Below are 16,563 nucleotides of genomic sequence, written 5' to 3'. Positions count from 1 at the left end.
GCCCTAGGGGAAAAGAGGGGACACAGGGGAAAAGTTGGGCCCTAGGGGAAAAGAGGGGACGCAGGGGAAAAGTTGGGCCCTAGGGGAAAAGAGGGGACGCAGGGGAAAAGTTGGGCCCTAGGGGAAAAGAGGGGACGCAGGGGAAAAGTTGGGCCCTAGACGCAGGGGAAAAGTTGGGCCCTAGGGGAAAAGAGGGGACCTAGGGGAAAGTTGGGCCCTAGGGGAAAAGAGGGGACCTAGGGGAAAAGTTGGGCCCTAGGGGAAAAGAGGGGACCTAGGGGAAAAGTTGGGCCCTAGGGGAAAAGAGGGGACGCAGGGGATAAGCTGGGCAGAGGGGACCCAACCTTCACTGCACTGACACCACCAGACTGACAACACATTTCACTGGAAAGGGGGAATGCTTGTTTTGATGCTGCATTCTTGGGAATCAAACTCAGAATGGTTGGCATGCAAGTATGGTTATCAACATCTAACTTTTCTTAGGATTTGGTACAAGTTGCTTGGTTCAGCACTGCCCAATACAGTGCCATGCAAACTGTACAGTTCTATCAGTTGAGTACAGTATGTACAATACAATACAATACAATACAATACAATACAATACATCTTTATTAATCTGATGGGAAATCATGTTGTAAAAGGCCCATCACTCACACAACAATTTCTCAGCCCACAGTCAAGACACACACATGTACAAGTGACTAAGCTTGAACTAAACAGCGAAATGTTTTAAGCCGAACAAAAAACACACAGCACAGTACAGATCACTACACAGTAGTACAACGGATAAGTACAGGTAAGAGCAAGGCAGGATATCATATCACGGCACCTTATAGTGTTGCATTGTTTCCACATCATAATGTATGTGGTACAACACAACACAGTATGGCACAGTTTTCAAAGTCTCTGTATGGTACAGAAAAATACTGTTTGATATGGAACAGAATCTGATACAGCATGGTCATGAAATCAGTACAGTACTATGCTGTGCACTGATTTCAGTTTAATATCCGTGTTCAGTCTTTAAACCAACGGAGGGGACAGAGTAGTAACATAATTATATACCTCAGCTTTACAGAAATAAATGACTCCTGAGATAACACACAGTTGCTACTTCTCAGTTTTACATTTGTCTTCTGTGTGATTTACTTTTCTTTGTAACTTGGGAATGGGTTCTTCTATGAGATGTGATTGGATTGATCATTAAAGAATTATTATTGTGTTCAAGTGGAAATGCTGGGTGAATATGTGAATGGAAACTTGGGAAAACCAAAATGTACATAAATCAAATAAAAAAACAGATCTGTTTTGTGTTCCTTTGTGTGTGTGTGTGTGTGTGTGTGTGTGTGTGTGAGATTCATGAAAACTATCTGTTTAATAATGGCTACTCATGACATCAGCCACCCCCTGCCCCCCTAACCTACCCCTCCCTCCCAAAATAAAACGAATGCACAATTACACAGACGGAAAAGAAATCAGAGATGAAATGAATACTATCAGCAGAACCTACTCTCGTATAAAATATGTATATATTCAGAGACGCCATTGGTTTACAATAAACCATGTTGACAATAGATCATGTCCTGATCAAGTATTTCATTTCGTGAAAATTTCTCTTCAGAGAGTGTACATATAAATTATCTCCCTTGTATTTTCCGTCAAGGTTTTATTGACTCGCTTGTGTAAACAAAGTGAGTATGTTTTAACCCGGTGTTCGGTTGTCTGTGTGTGTGTGTGTGTGTCTGTGTGTCCGTGGTAAACTTTAACATTGACATTTTCTCTGCAAATACTTTGTCAGTTGACACCAAATTTGGCATATGAATAGGAAAAATTCAGTTCTTTCCAGTCATCTTGTTTTAAACAATATTGCACCTCTGGGATGGGCACAAAAAAAAAAAGAAAAAAAAAAAAGAAGCCTAATTATATGCAAACTGCATTTACTGTTATATTTATATTTTTCGTATTCTCTAAACTTGGCACTTTGACCTCTTATTCTGACACAACAACAAGAGGAGTCATTATTATCATTTTTTGTTCACACAGGAACTTCTTTTGCTAAGCATGGAATTTTTTTAATTTATTTTGCAAACGTTTTGGTGCAGGTAGTAAAAACGGGAAATTATTCTGTAATTAATGCTATGGGACTTAATTTATCACAAGTGAGTCTTGAAGGCCTTGCCTCTCTTGTTTATTAATTCATTCATTTGCCCATTTTTTGTGTGATGAGCCTCTCGTGGGAATGGGAAGAAATAAGCTCTGACTCTTGTTCCTTTGCCACCGGTTGTCCCTTGACATCACTGTGACACAGGGTGAGTGGTGGTAAAGGTGAGACGTCAGAGCCCAGTGTCAGGGTTTGGTTGTCCCTTGACATCACTGTGACACAGGGTGAGTGGTGGTAAAGGTGAGACGTCAGAGCCCAGTGTCACGTGCAAGGTTTGGTTGTCCCTTGACGTCACTGTGACAGAGGGTGAGTGGTGGTAAAGGTGAGACGTCAGAGCCCAGTGTCACGTGCAAGGTTTGGTTGTCCCTTGACATCACTGTGACACAGGGTGAGTGGTGGTAAAGGTGAGACGTCAGAGCCCAGTGTCACGTGCAAGGTTTGGTTGTCCCTTGACATCACTGTGACACAGGGTGAGTGGTGGTAAAGGTGAGACGTCAGAGCCCAGTGTCAGGGTTTGGTTGTCCCTTGACATCACTGTGACACAGGGTGTGGTGGTAAAGGTGAGGCGTCAGAGCCCAGTGTCAGGGTTTGGTTGTCCCTTGACATCACTGTGACAGAGGGTGAGTGGTGGTAAAGGTGAGACGTCAGAGCCCAGTGTCACGTGCAAGGTTTGGTTGTCCCTTGACATCACTGTGACACAGGGTGAGTGGTGGTAAAGGTGAGACGTCAGAGCCCAGTGTCAGGGTTTGGTTGTCCCTTGACATCACTGTGACACAGGGTGAGTGGTGGTAAAGGTGAGACGTCAGAGCCCAGTGTCAGGGTTTGGTTGTCCCTTGACATCACTGTGACACAGGGTGAGTGGTGGTAAAGGTGAGACGTCAGAGCCCAGTGTCAGGGTTTGGTTGTCCCTTGACATCACTGTGACACAGGGTGTGGTGGTAAAGGTGAGGCGTCAGAGCCCAGTGTCAGGGTTTGGTTGTCCCTTGACATCACTGTGACAGAGGGTGAGTGGTGGTAAAGGTGAGACGTCAGAGCCCAGTGTCACGTGCAAGGTTTGGTTGTCCCTTGACATCACTGTGACTCAGGGTGAGTGGTGGTAAAGGTGAGACGTCAGAGCCCAGTGTCAGGGTTTGGTTGTCCCTTGACATCACTGTGACACAGGGTGAGTGGTGGTAAAGGTGAGACGTCAGAGCCCAGTGTCAGGGTTTGGTTGTCCCTTGACATCACTGTGACACAGGGTGAGTGGTGGTAAAGGTGAGACGTCAGAGCCCAGTGTCAGGGTTTGGTTGTCCCTTGACATCACTGTGACACAGGGTGAGTGGTGGTAAAGGTGAGACGTCAGAGCCCAGTGTCAGGGTTTGGTTGTCCCTTGACATCACTGTGACACAGGGTGAGTGGTGGTAAAGGTGAGACATCAGAGCCCAGTGTCACGTGCAAGGTTTGGTTGTCCCTTGACATCACTGTGACACAGGGTGAGTGGTGGTAAAGGTGAGACATCAGAGCCCAGTGTCACGTGTAAGGTTTGGTTGTCCCTTGACGTCACTGTGACACAGGGTGAGTGGTGGTAAAGGTGAGACGTCAGAGCCCAGTGTCACGTGCAAGGTTTGGTTGTCCCTTGACATCACTGTGACACAGGGTGAGTGGTGGTAAAGGTGAGACGTCAGAGCCCAGTGTCACGTGCAAGGAGGGTTACTTGTCTGTCAAGACTCCTATACTTCAGCAACCTTGACATGTTTACACACACATATTCACATCCACGCACGCTGCCCACCCCCCTCCCCCGCGCGTGTGTGTGCACACTCCCTTCTCTCCCCCCGCCCCGGGTCCACACACCGACTCATACACACTGTGAATTACGATTTGGACAGTCAGCAAAGCCCAGAGCTCCGTTCATCATTCGTTTAGTTGGCCATGTGTGTTTCTGCGTCTTGTCATGTGTGTTTCTATGTCTTACGGTCTTCATTTGGCAGGCCAGGTGTGTTTCTATGTCTTACGGTCTTCATTTGGTAGGCCAGGTGTGTTTCTATGTCTTACGGTCTTCATTTGATAGACCAGGTGTGTTTCTATGTCTTACGGTCTTCATTTGATAGACCAGGTGTGTTTCTATGTCTTACGGTCTTCATTTGGTAGGCCAGGTGTGTTTCTATGTCTCACGGTCTTCATTTGGTAGGCCAGGTGTGTTTCTATGTCTTACGGTCTTCATTTGGTAGGCCAGGTGTGTTTCTATGTCTCACGGTCTTCATTTGGTAGGCCAGGTGTGTTTCTATGTCTCACGGTCTTCATTTGGTAGGCCAGGTGTGTTTCTATGTCTTACGGTCTTCATTTGGTAGGCCAGGTGTGTTTCTACGTCTTACGGTCTTCATTTGGTAGGCCAGGTGTGTTTCTATGTCTCACGGTCTTCATTTGGTAGGCCAGGTGTGTTTCTATGTCTCACGGTCTTCATGTTCGACGTCAATAAACAATTCTTTATGTTCTACTGAGTCACAGTCACACATACCAAAACACGTAGAGATTTGAACGTTTCAGACAGAAGAATTCATTGCCGATTACTTCTTGCCACCCGCTTGATTATAGGTATGGTACAGGTTCAGAACAGAAACATCTCGGGGAAAAGAGAGGATGAGAGAAAAAAAATGTTCCCGAGCAAACTAATGATTGTTGCGCTGTACCTTTCGTTCATTTACATGAAAGCTAAAGAATCACCCAAAACAAGAGAGAGAGAGAGCGCAACATTTGATTCTTGCATGCGAAAATATCATCGCAAAGGTGTTCAGTAATAATCAAGAAGGACGAACTTCTGGGATAAATCATTGAAGATGTAGTTGTACTTTGATTTTGTCACGTCTTTTGACACACATCACACATGAGATATTTCATTTGTCAAAGATATGACACAACTCCGGTTGGACCCGAGTGCGCATCAGTGTCCCTTTCCTCATGAATTGCATCCAGTGGACCAACCTGAATGGTGTCTGCTGCTGACCAGTCATTCATTATTAAATACAACAGTAGGATCTGATTATCAACTTGGCTGAGTTTATTTGACTGACCGCATTCATAGCTGGTTTCACAGTGTCTATTGCCAGTGTGTTAAAATGAAGCTTTGGCATATTCAGAAGGGAATTATGAATTTGTAACTGCAAGAAAGGCATTCCGGTTTGGGACCTATTTCACTTATTGGTTAGTGTTAAGAGTCCTCAAATGAACAAAAGAGGAGGAATTTGATCATGAAAGACAAAAGACCTCCTTTTTGAAGGATCTGCACGCACGCATATATATATATATATATAAATTATATTTTTAAAAAATGTATACATATATAGAAATACACATACATACACACATATGAGAAATAAAAAGAATCGTGGTTTAAAGAATACGTCATTTAAACTCCTGTTTCACATTTCCCAAACCCAGTGAACAGAACGGAGAATTTGAACCTTCTATCCTCTCAACCCTTTTTCCCTTCACTGAAATACAACCTGAACTGAACCAGTTCACATCTAAATCGTTCTAATACTGATTTTTTGTCTTCAGCTTGGTTCGTAAACTATTTTTGTAACGAGCGGCATTAGAAAAAAAAAAGTATGGTCATCCTTTTTTGTGTGTGCCTATTTGAAGGTCTTGAAGCTGCGCCATTGATGTGAAAGTAAGATGAGAGTTTTATTGTATGGGTATGTTCATGCTTTACCTGTCCGAGATAATCTTGATTTTAGGATTTTGAACAATCTGGTTTCCCGTTCCTCTTCTCTCTTCAGCGTGGCTGCAGTCCACAGGTGCAGCAGCGGGGTGAGGGCCGAGCTGAGAGGGGACACGAACACCACCAGGGCCTTGTAAATCCTGTCGGATTCATCAGCATCGAACGTGGCCGTCACCATGGACAGGAAAAACACGAACCAGCATGTGGCTTCTGTCACAGCCACTTTCAGTAAGAGGTAGACGGAGGAATACACTGTTCTCTTTTCCGAATCAACCATTATTCTGTATCTTGGTATTCGCTTGTAACTGATGACCTGACCAGCAAAAATCATCGTGCACAATACGAAGTTGATGACCACAATGACCTTAAACCACTTGAATGTTTGGTCTGTATGATAGCTTTCAAACAAGGCCAGGCGACACAGACCTGACTGAGTGATGAGGCCCAGGTAGGACTGTCCTGGAAGAAAAGGTATCACGGACAACACAGTTCCACTGACCCACATTAGTGTACAGGCCATTGCTGTGGTGTCTTTGTTGTGTCTCCATCCAAAACAGAGGAAGATGACATGATCTAAAGTCATTAACCAGATGATCAAAACTGATACTTCACCTGACAGCAAGAACAGAAAACCAGCCACACTGCAGTAAGTACTCTGAATCCATGTCTTTTCAAATTCGATGTATTTTCCATTATAAATATCATTAGCTATTAACGTTATGCCAGTGTGAATTCCCATGCATATATTAGCAAACTGTAAATGAACAACGGTAATAACAAAATGGCTACCCAACATTTGTTTGATTTCATGTGAAATTAAAATAGAAATGAAGTTTCCAAAAATGGAAGAAATGCAAAATACCCTGAGCAAAGTCAAGTGCACCTCCGATGGTATTAATTTTTCACACGAACGAAGGACAGTGTTGGGAGCCAAACATTGTATTTCACTCGGTCCTTTAGGAAGTAATTTATCGCAGCAAAGTTTATAGTGTGATGAAAATATAGTCCTTAAATGACCCAACCCTTGAAACAAATCTACAGAGAAAGTGTCAGATGGATTCATTCTTATATCCAAAACAGTCAGCTGTGGCATATTTTTAAAACCTATTCTTCCAATGGCTTTGATGTTAGAAAGAGACATATTCAAAAGCTTTAACTGAGGAAAATATATAAGCAATTCTTTCTGAATCATTGCAAGACGTGTGTTTGATATTTCTATTTTTCGCAGTGAATAATGAATGCTTTTCAATGAATCACTCGTTGTCCTCAGATGATTGTTTGCTAACTTCAGAGTTCTTAGATTTGGTAGTTTAAATAGAATAAGCAAACTAATCGTTCTGAGCTGGTTACTAGAAAGATCTAGGAATAATAAATTCGAAAGCTCGACACCTGAAACATTGACCAAAGAACAGTGAGACAGATTCAGATGAACAAGATGTGTGTTTTTCCAGAACTCATCCAGTCTCATCTTTGAACCTGAAGCGTCCAAGTAGCGCAGCTGAGGAAACCTCTCACCATGGAAAGGTCTGACACACAGGAAAGAGTGACCTTGACATAAACAATCTTCAGGACAGGTCAGGTCACACAGCATTTCATCATCTCGTTGTGGGCACTGACCCCAGCCATCACACAGATGATCTCCATGCACACAAACTCTGGAACCTCGACACTGGTACAGTCCGGGACATGCGAGTGTCTCACAATCTTGCTCATCCTCCTCATAGGTACAGTCAGAAAACCCATTGCATCGGGTGTAAACAGGAAGACATAGCAACCAATCGGCTGTGCAACTGTAATGAGTTTCAGGGCACAAGGCATCACGTGGCATCACTATTTGATAAAAATAACCCGTACCATCCAAGTTGATGAAAAATCTCTGAGTTCTGTTGAAGTTTTGGGGCTGAACGAAGAATGTATAGTCTTCAGGGCAGTTGACTTCATCAGAATCATCCAGACAATCAGAGTGTTGATTACATTTTTGGCTGTGCAAAGCACCCTGCCCGTTTGAGCACAGAAAACCGTTGGGTGAAAGATGGTCACAGAATGACTCGTCACTGTCATCTGGACAGTCTGACCGAAAGTCGCACACTAAAGTGTACGGCACTGACGTCACATCGTCGTCACATCCAAACATGAGATTTCTGAACGTAGCGTTTTGCTCCGGGAGAACCAATGTCCCGTTATCAACCACAGCGTTGTAAAGCTGGTCAATGACGCTTCTTTCGCAGCGACAGTTAGAATTACATGTCAAAGATGTGTGTGTTATTTGACCGCCTGCACAAACAATGAGCATCTGTTGTGTTTGTGTGAAGATCTGTCGTGGCGGGCTGTGTGGGTGAGAGGACACAATATGTGCTGGAGCGCTGTTGTGTGACTGAGAGTCTGTCTCACAAAGCAATAAGGATTCTGCAGTGGAGCCCAGCGGTTCATCCCATGACAAAACCATTGACGACAGAATCCTGGTTTGAACAGTCCTGGACGGATAATATGTGTTCTTTTCTCTAAAATGATCCATATTGTAGATCAAAGTTTTGTCGGACCATGTGCGAAACCTGCTGAAAATAAAAGGCAGGTTGTTCCACCCGGAAGTATAACCTATGATTATGAAGAATACACTGAAGTTTCTAAAAATGTGCAGGGAATCGTTCTGTTCTCTTCTTGTTTTCATTGAAGCAAATCTTCCACTCATGTTCAGACATGTATACGCCGCCAGTACGTTGGGTACACGTGAGGCACCCAAACTGACCAGTCTGAAACACTTGTTCCGTGAAGCCACCAATCCTTGACACCCGTGGCTGCTGAAAGGACAGAGCTCTGTTTCATCCTGTCCATCTTCACACTCTTGCTTTAGATTACAGTTCAGATGATGTTGGAATTTGTAGTAGTGATTTACAGAACAATTGAAGAAACCATTCTGCAGCATTTGGGGTTGACTGGAGGCAGGATGAAAAGAAAAATCTATTCTCCATCGGTTGTCGGTCGTCGCTCTTAACTGGGAGAACATAATTTGAAGGTTTGATGTTGGAAATGCTTTCACATACATGTGAGACTGATGGTTTTTCACAACGTCAATGTTTTGGCGACTTGCATTAGGCATTTTGTGAATCACTTCTATGAGTGCCCTAAAACCTATACCAAACTGAGGGTTTGATACCTGAAACTGTGTCATGATGACGAATCCCGAGGGTGCTGTTAAATCTTTCCTATAAGTGATGTCTGGGTGTGGGTTGAACAAAAACGGCAAAACCAAGTATCCGGCGTGTGGCGCCACATCATTGACAATAAATCCACGATATGTAATAATACCGAAATCAATTTGAAACGGTGGGTTGCTTTTACTCAAAACATACATATGGTTAGTTGCTGATGTCCAAAAGAATTCGTTAAGAGAATGGCAACTGCATTTAATGTTGATAGCACCATTCTGTTTATCAAACAGCAGTATTTCCCATTGCGTGGAACTACACCAGTAAGAAAGCCTTTGAACTTGAGCATGCACAAACATATGCTGTGACGTCTTCACGTGTAACTTGCAGTACGGAAAGGAGTCCTCACACACACCGTATATCACACCCTGCTCTTCTGTGTACTGCTTGTTGTAGCAGTCTGACGTGTTGGCCGCAAGTACTGTGACGTTTGTGCCGCTTTGGTTGGTACTGGTAAGAGATTCAAACCCTGGACAGAAGTAATCGTCCGCAAACAGGGTGGATGCGGAATTTCTACCGAGGCTGTTTTTCGTATTCTGTTGATGTGTGGTTGCATCAGCACAAATGCAGTGAAAGTGGTATGTTAATGTGAACACATGTTCCACCAAGAAGAACGACAACAGACGAGTGATGCCAGGTACAGCTTGCTGGTCATCAACAGGTGGCAGATCTGACACGATGATCATGTCACATGTTCATATAGCGGTCACACGGATTCACGCACACGCAAACACTTCTGCAGCCATCTATTTGTTTAAGTATACAACACGAAGGAGAGCACACCCAAACTACATGATTATGGAAGCCTCCTGGAGGTCTATCTTAACATTTTGCTTGGGCACATACTCATGTTAGTGGCTGAAACTTTCAAGTGAATTCGTTTTATGGATGGACCCACGGTAAAAATGGATGAGGTGCAATGACACCTTTTCTGGAAACCGAAACCGCGTACCATAGGGCTTTGCTTCACATCGATAACAATGCACCTTACTTTGTTCCCAGAATTCCAAATTACAGCATCTGATCAAAAGTCAGGACTCCGATTCAGTTTCAGTAGCTCAAAGAGCGGCTGAAGGGACGTAATCATTATGGTATGGTACTCGTTTTTTGTATGGTGGCAGATTTATCTAATGTAGATATATTTAATGTCAATGAAATAAGATAATCTATGCTGGAGTGAAGTTATGATTGTAATTCTGTGTGTGTGTGTCTGTGCTTTTTATATGTTTCTGAGTGTTTATTCAACGGAACAGATCACACGAATTGCTAGTTCTACTGCTAGGCTGATTTGAACAATCCACGTTGTGGTTTTCCGCACCTGATGCAATTTATCTTTATTCTTATCTTATCTATCTATTATAATCAATGTGTAATATAGTAGGCAATGATCATAATTATATTCAAAATAATGTTTCTTAATTCTTTCTGTTTTTACATAAAGAATACTAGTTATTACCTGCAATGTGTGGATGAATGTATGATACGGAGTATGTGATATTTTTACATTTGTGTCTTCGTTATATTCGTAAAAGCTGTTGTTGATTTTTACAGTTATGGTCCCCATGTTTACTTGTCTATGTTGTGATAATACACCTGACCAAATTTCTATAGTTGGAGATAATAAAGTTATCTTATCTGATCTTAACTGAAATTCCAGAGAAAGATTTATGTTTTGTCAAACCAAAAATCAATAAAACAAATCTGGTCACACAATATATTGGATATCTAGTATATTGACTGTTTCAGTTATAAGACACATTGAGCTTTATATCAAGTGTTTCAGTTATAACACACATTGAGCTTTATATCAAGTGTTTCAGTTGTAACACACATTGAGCTTTATATTAAGTGTTTCAGATACAACACACATTGAGCTTTACATTAAGTGTTTCAGTTATGAAACACATTGAGCTTTATATCAAGTGTTTCAGTTACAACACACATTGAGCTTTATATTAAGTGTTTCAGTTATGAAACACATTGAGCTTTATATCAAGTGTTTCAGTTACAACACACATTGAGCTTTATATCAAGTGTTTCAGTTACAACACACATTGAGCTTTATATCAAGTGTTTCAGTTATAACACAAATTGAGCTTCATATCAAATGTTTCAGTTATGAAACACATTGAGCTTTATATCAATTGTTTCAGTTACAACACACATTGAGCTTTATATCAATTGTTTCAGTTACAACACACATTGAGCTTTATATCAATTGTTTCAGTTACAACACACATTGAGCTTTATATCAAGTGTTTCAGTTACAATACACATTGAGCTTTATATCAAGTGTTTCAGTTATGACACACATTGAGCTTTATATCAATTGTTTCAGTTACAACACACATTGAGCTTTATATCAAGTGTTTCAGTTATGACACACATTGAGCTTTATATCAATTGTTTCAGTTACAACACACATTGAGCTTTATATCAAGTGTTTCAGTTATGACACACATTGAGCTTCACATGTGCTGTACCGGTAACTCACAAACAACACATAACCTGTGTTCAGTGCCCACCATCATACAGTCAATACAATAACTGCAAGGGTACAGGCATAGCCAGTGAGAATAATAACCCAACGCCCAGATTATTGACAGACAAATCTGTTCAAACAGTAGGCTCATACCAGACACAGGACAATTCTAACTCGCAAGAGAAGAGCTATTAGAGTTTTCGTTGGAACTCGAGGAGGTCTAAACAATAAGTCTTTTTTTTCCTTCAGGAAATATTTGGAGTTCCATCCTGAGAGGTTTGCTGAAAGCCTACTGCACCGAGTAAGCGAAAGATGACTGCCGAGTCAACAGAACTCACAAACGGATGAAGTCTGTACAAAATGACCACAATGGGGTGAAAGAGAAGGAGTGTCATTGTCAACGTTTCAAACCGTATGTCCTTCTTCAGGAACTGTGATGAGTGGCACTGACAGCAGACGCGAGGAAAAAGCTAACAAAAAGTTAGGAGTATTATTCAGAAGAAGTTAGGAGTATTATGCATCAGACGAAGTTAGGAGCATTATTCAGACGAAGTTAGGAGTATTATTCATCAGACGAAGTTAGGAGTATTATTCAGATGAAGTTAGGAGTATTATTCATCAGACGAAGTTAGGAGTATTATTCAGAAGACGAAGTTAGGAGTATTAAGTTAGGAGTATTATTCAGAAGACGTTAGGAGTTTTTTTGTTTTTTGTTGTTGTTGCTGTTATTTTGTTTTTTTGTTTTTTTTGCTGCCCCATCATCTGCATCGTTTCAGTGGCATTACTCCCACGCCGCTCATTCAGATTCCCCCATACACGGCCACACCCGGATTCGTCCGTCACAGTTCCAGCATCGGCAGTCCGCAGGGAACCATCGATGTTAGGTCGCCAGGAGGCCACACACCAGAGGAGACTCTGCACTGCTGCTGAGTCACTTCGGTGGTGTTCAGTGGTGCCTGTTCTGGTTTAACGTACTTAGAACACCACCACCTAAGCCCCCTACTAACGACAATAACGGCTTAGTCGCTGAGCCAGACAGTGAGCGTCCCTCCCAAAGTGGGTCCAACATTGTCAGCACCACAGTTCAGCACACATTCCCACCACTCTGGTTCTGCTGAACAACGCTTCGCCGTCTGCTGAGTTTTATTTGCCCCGAAAACGGAGTATGGCTGCCTACATGGCGGGGTAAAAACGGTCATTCATGTAAAAGCCCACTCGTGTACATACGAGTGAACGTGGGAGCTGCAGCCCACGACCGAAGAAGAAGAAGTTAAAAAAAAAAGAAAAAAAAAAGCAAAGCTTTTTTCTATGAGAAATGCCGGTAATAGGCAGGGAGTGAAAGAGATTTCAAGAGATACAAAGAGGTGCTGTCCGCCTCTTTCTGTGGGACAACAGGAACACGAGCACGAGACAGAGCAGGAAACGACACAAGGCAGCCACGTGCTTTCCATCCCAGGGTCTTTTTCAGACCTGACACAACTCACCGACAGAAAGGAACAAATCACCCTTCCTGCAATGCCAGTATGACGATGTGCACAAACTCACACACCGACATTCTACGAGGGAACTCTCGTTACCTACCGTAAATATTCCACACTGAAATCAATCCTCCCTACAATTTTCAAAGCCAAAATACATGGGTAATTTGTCCGAGCTGTCTTGGCATTACTGCCCACCGGTTCATGATCATTAAAAAAAAAAAAAAAGTGTTAGAAACGAATATTGCCAGTAACTCAGCATTTCGCCTTGGACCATCCCCCCCCAAAAAAGGCCCCGAAGAAGGAGTATGGCTGCCTACATGGCGGGGTTAAAAACGGTCATACACGAACGAAGAAGAAGAATCACCGGGGAAAAAAAAAAAAAAAAATCCCCACTTTCGTATTCAAACACTGCCTCTGGATTTTTACCAAATGAACTTCTGCATTTTTACCAAATGAAGCAAGAAATGAGAAGGAAGACTGGTTGAGAGACTTTTAAAATCAAGTAGATTAATCAAATTTTGTGTAATTTTAATCATTTGATTGAGAAACAGCTATCATGTCACTAGTAAGTTGAGTAAACTTTTCAATTGCTCAGTGACGGCACTGCTGCTCATTTCCTCAACATGCTAGCTGAGTCCCTCAGCCACTGATCAAACTTTCCTATCTTCGTTGCTTGCTCATAAATGTATAACTATATAATATATATATAATATATGTATAATTATATTCAAATAATGTTTCTTAATTCTTTCTGTTTTTACATTAAGAATACTAGTTATTACCTGCAGTGTGTGGATGTATGTATGAAACGATGTATGTGATATTTTTTACATTTGTATCTTCGTAATATTTGTTGGGGCTGTTGTTGGCTTTTACAGTTATGGTCCCGATGTTGTTTACTTGTCTATGTTGTGATAATGCACCTGACCAAATTTCTCCAGGTGGAGATAATAAAGTTATTCTTATCTTATCTTATCTTATCTTAACTGTGGGTGGAAAATTGGTGAGGTTTTCCCAGGTTCCGGTTTTAAGTTCCAGCTTTTTGTCGTTGCACTCAGTATACTGTGATCCGCGGCAATGCGTAACGATGTCAGATTATTTTTGCCTTGAAAACTGGTTGAAAATATTGAAGCTAATCGTTTTGTTTGTATAGTTCTGCGAATGAAACGTGAATACAACCCTCATTGACCACCAGTAAGATGAAAACCGTGTCGGTGGTTTAAACTGGACCATGTGAATCTGGTGATTTTGCTCTGAGTAGGTTCCACAACGAGATTATGAATACACTGGCTTTAGTTTCTTGCCACCTTCATTTTTTGGATGTGCACATGGCCACAGAGGGTCCATAGAGAAGTCCTACACGGTAAGACGTTTACAATCAGCCTAAGACATCAGTGACAAGAAGGCAGATTGCCTTTTACATGTACTTAGCGTTTACTGGAAGAAGTCGTTTTGGTATAAAGCCTAAAATAAGATTCATATTCGGTTGAGGTGTGTGTGTGTGTGTGTGTGTGTGTGTGTGTGTGTGTGTGTGGTTGTGTGTGGGTTTGGGTGTGTGTGTGTGTGTTTGTGTGTGTGCGTGTGTGTGTGTGTGTGTGTGTGTGTGTGTGTGTGTGTGTGTAAAAAACAATCATTGCAGACTGAAATGAACACACTAACACCGTCAACTTCCCTGACGTGGAGGAGTCACATTGATCAGGACATATTCTTGCATCCACCCTTAGAGTCGTCATAAATCATCCTCTCCGTTCAGCTGGAACTTTACTCCTGAAGTGAACGCCAGTAAATCAGACGAGCGATACATTACGATCGTATTTGTCATCACTGTTTGATTTAATCAATGCTTCTCTTCACCTCTCGTTGTGTGAGTTGTGTGTGTGTGTGTGTGTGTGTGTGTGTGTGTGTGTGTGTGTGTGTGTGTGTGTGTGTGTGTGTATTTTTGTGTTTGTGTATGTGTGTGGATAGACTCACGAACGAACACACGTATGTATATGATAATTGTGTGTATGTATGTACGTTTGTTTATTCGAGCGTGTGTGTGTGTTGGGTTATACTGGGCACATGAGGAGCCCTTTGTATACCACATGCGGTAATCTATTAGCTTTGAATTTGTACCTGGATGAATGGGATTCGTGTGTGTGTGTGTGTGTGTGTGTGTGTGTGTGTGTGTGTGTGTGTGTGTGTGTGTGTGTGCAGTGACAAAAATGGAGTGGGGTGTGGAGGGAGCAGAGGGTGGTGGGTGTGGAGGTGGTGGGGGCAGAGGATCAAATATACAGCCTGTGTAGTGAGAGAGAGAGAAGGCGAACTGACTGGATCTTTAAACAAAAAGAAGTAGGAGCTCTATTGATCAGATCGTACTGTGAGCAGATTGAAATCAAGAACGAATGATCGTGAATTAGAACGTATAAGATGTAGATTCATAGGTAGCGAAAACAGAAAATCTTGGAACCTGTGTCGCAGAGGATTTATCTTGTATGATTGAGACTCCTCCTTCAGAGACAATAACGGTGCTGAAGATTGCACCAGCGCATACTTGTAGTCATGACAACATTGTGAAAATGAAGTAGTTTCCAAACTGGTAAACGCAGGGTGCGCAATGAACAAACCTGTGTATTTTGCTGCTACAGAAATAAAGAAATACCCACCATGGCACGTTCTGGTGTTGGAAATCTTGTAATTATTTTCGAGGCAATTTATTCTGAAAACAAATGTTATACAACTCAGCTGACCAGCTGTCGTTTTCAGTTATATCACGGTAAATCACAAAGTCGGTGAGTGTGATGGTAGTGAGTCTTAAAACGAGTTGAAGTGTGTGAATGAAGCTTCTTAAAGTAATAAAGACTCTCTCTCTCTCTCTCTCTCTCTCTCTCTCTCTCTCTCACACACACACACACACACACAAACACTGATAAAAATTCCTGTCAGTATTTTGGATTATTGAATAGTCTTTAAAAAAAAAAGTTTATGGTCTCATGAATGTCGTGAAAAAAAAAGAAACTGAGCCATGCTCAATAAATACTAAAGGCAGCGTATAAAACCAGGCAAACGATTCACTGTTGAGACGTGGCTTCAATGTGCATACTTCCCGTTCTTTGAGACAGACCGGACCCTCAAGCCTCCAGTCATGCAGTACACCGTGATGCGGCGTTAACTCACTCAGTACGGCCAGTCCTCTCTTCTCCTCTACACAGACCCCTCGGATGTCCAGTGGGTGTCTGAATGACCCAACCTTTAGCTTCCGTCGTCAGAATTGTGGTATTCTTTGTCAATATTCACCTCTTCAGTATAAGAGCCTTCCGCTTGCAATATTTTGATGATGGTAATTGGGCTGAAACGCTGTTAACGTCGTCTCTTTCGCCGTTTGTATGGAGAGAGTTAACTTTCATCTGTGCTAAGCTTCCAGAAACAGAAAACGGCCACGTATGACGATATGGATAGTTAAAGTGTGCCTGTCCTCGGTCTGAGACTAAGCTTTAAGCGCTTACAAACACGGGGTGCTTACCTGAGTAGAGTCCACTGACAGCTGCCATTGT

Source organism: Babylonia areolata, chromosome 20 (genome assembly GCF_041734735.1).
Source record: "Babylonia areolata isolate BAREFJ2019XMU chromosome 20, ASM4173473v1, whole genome shotgun sequence".
NCBI lineage: Eukaryota > Metazoa > Mollusca > Gastropoda > Neogastropoda > Buccinidae > Babylonia > Babylonia areolata.
Note: the sequence above shows the minus strand (reverse complement) of the source record.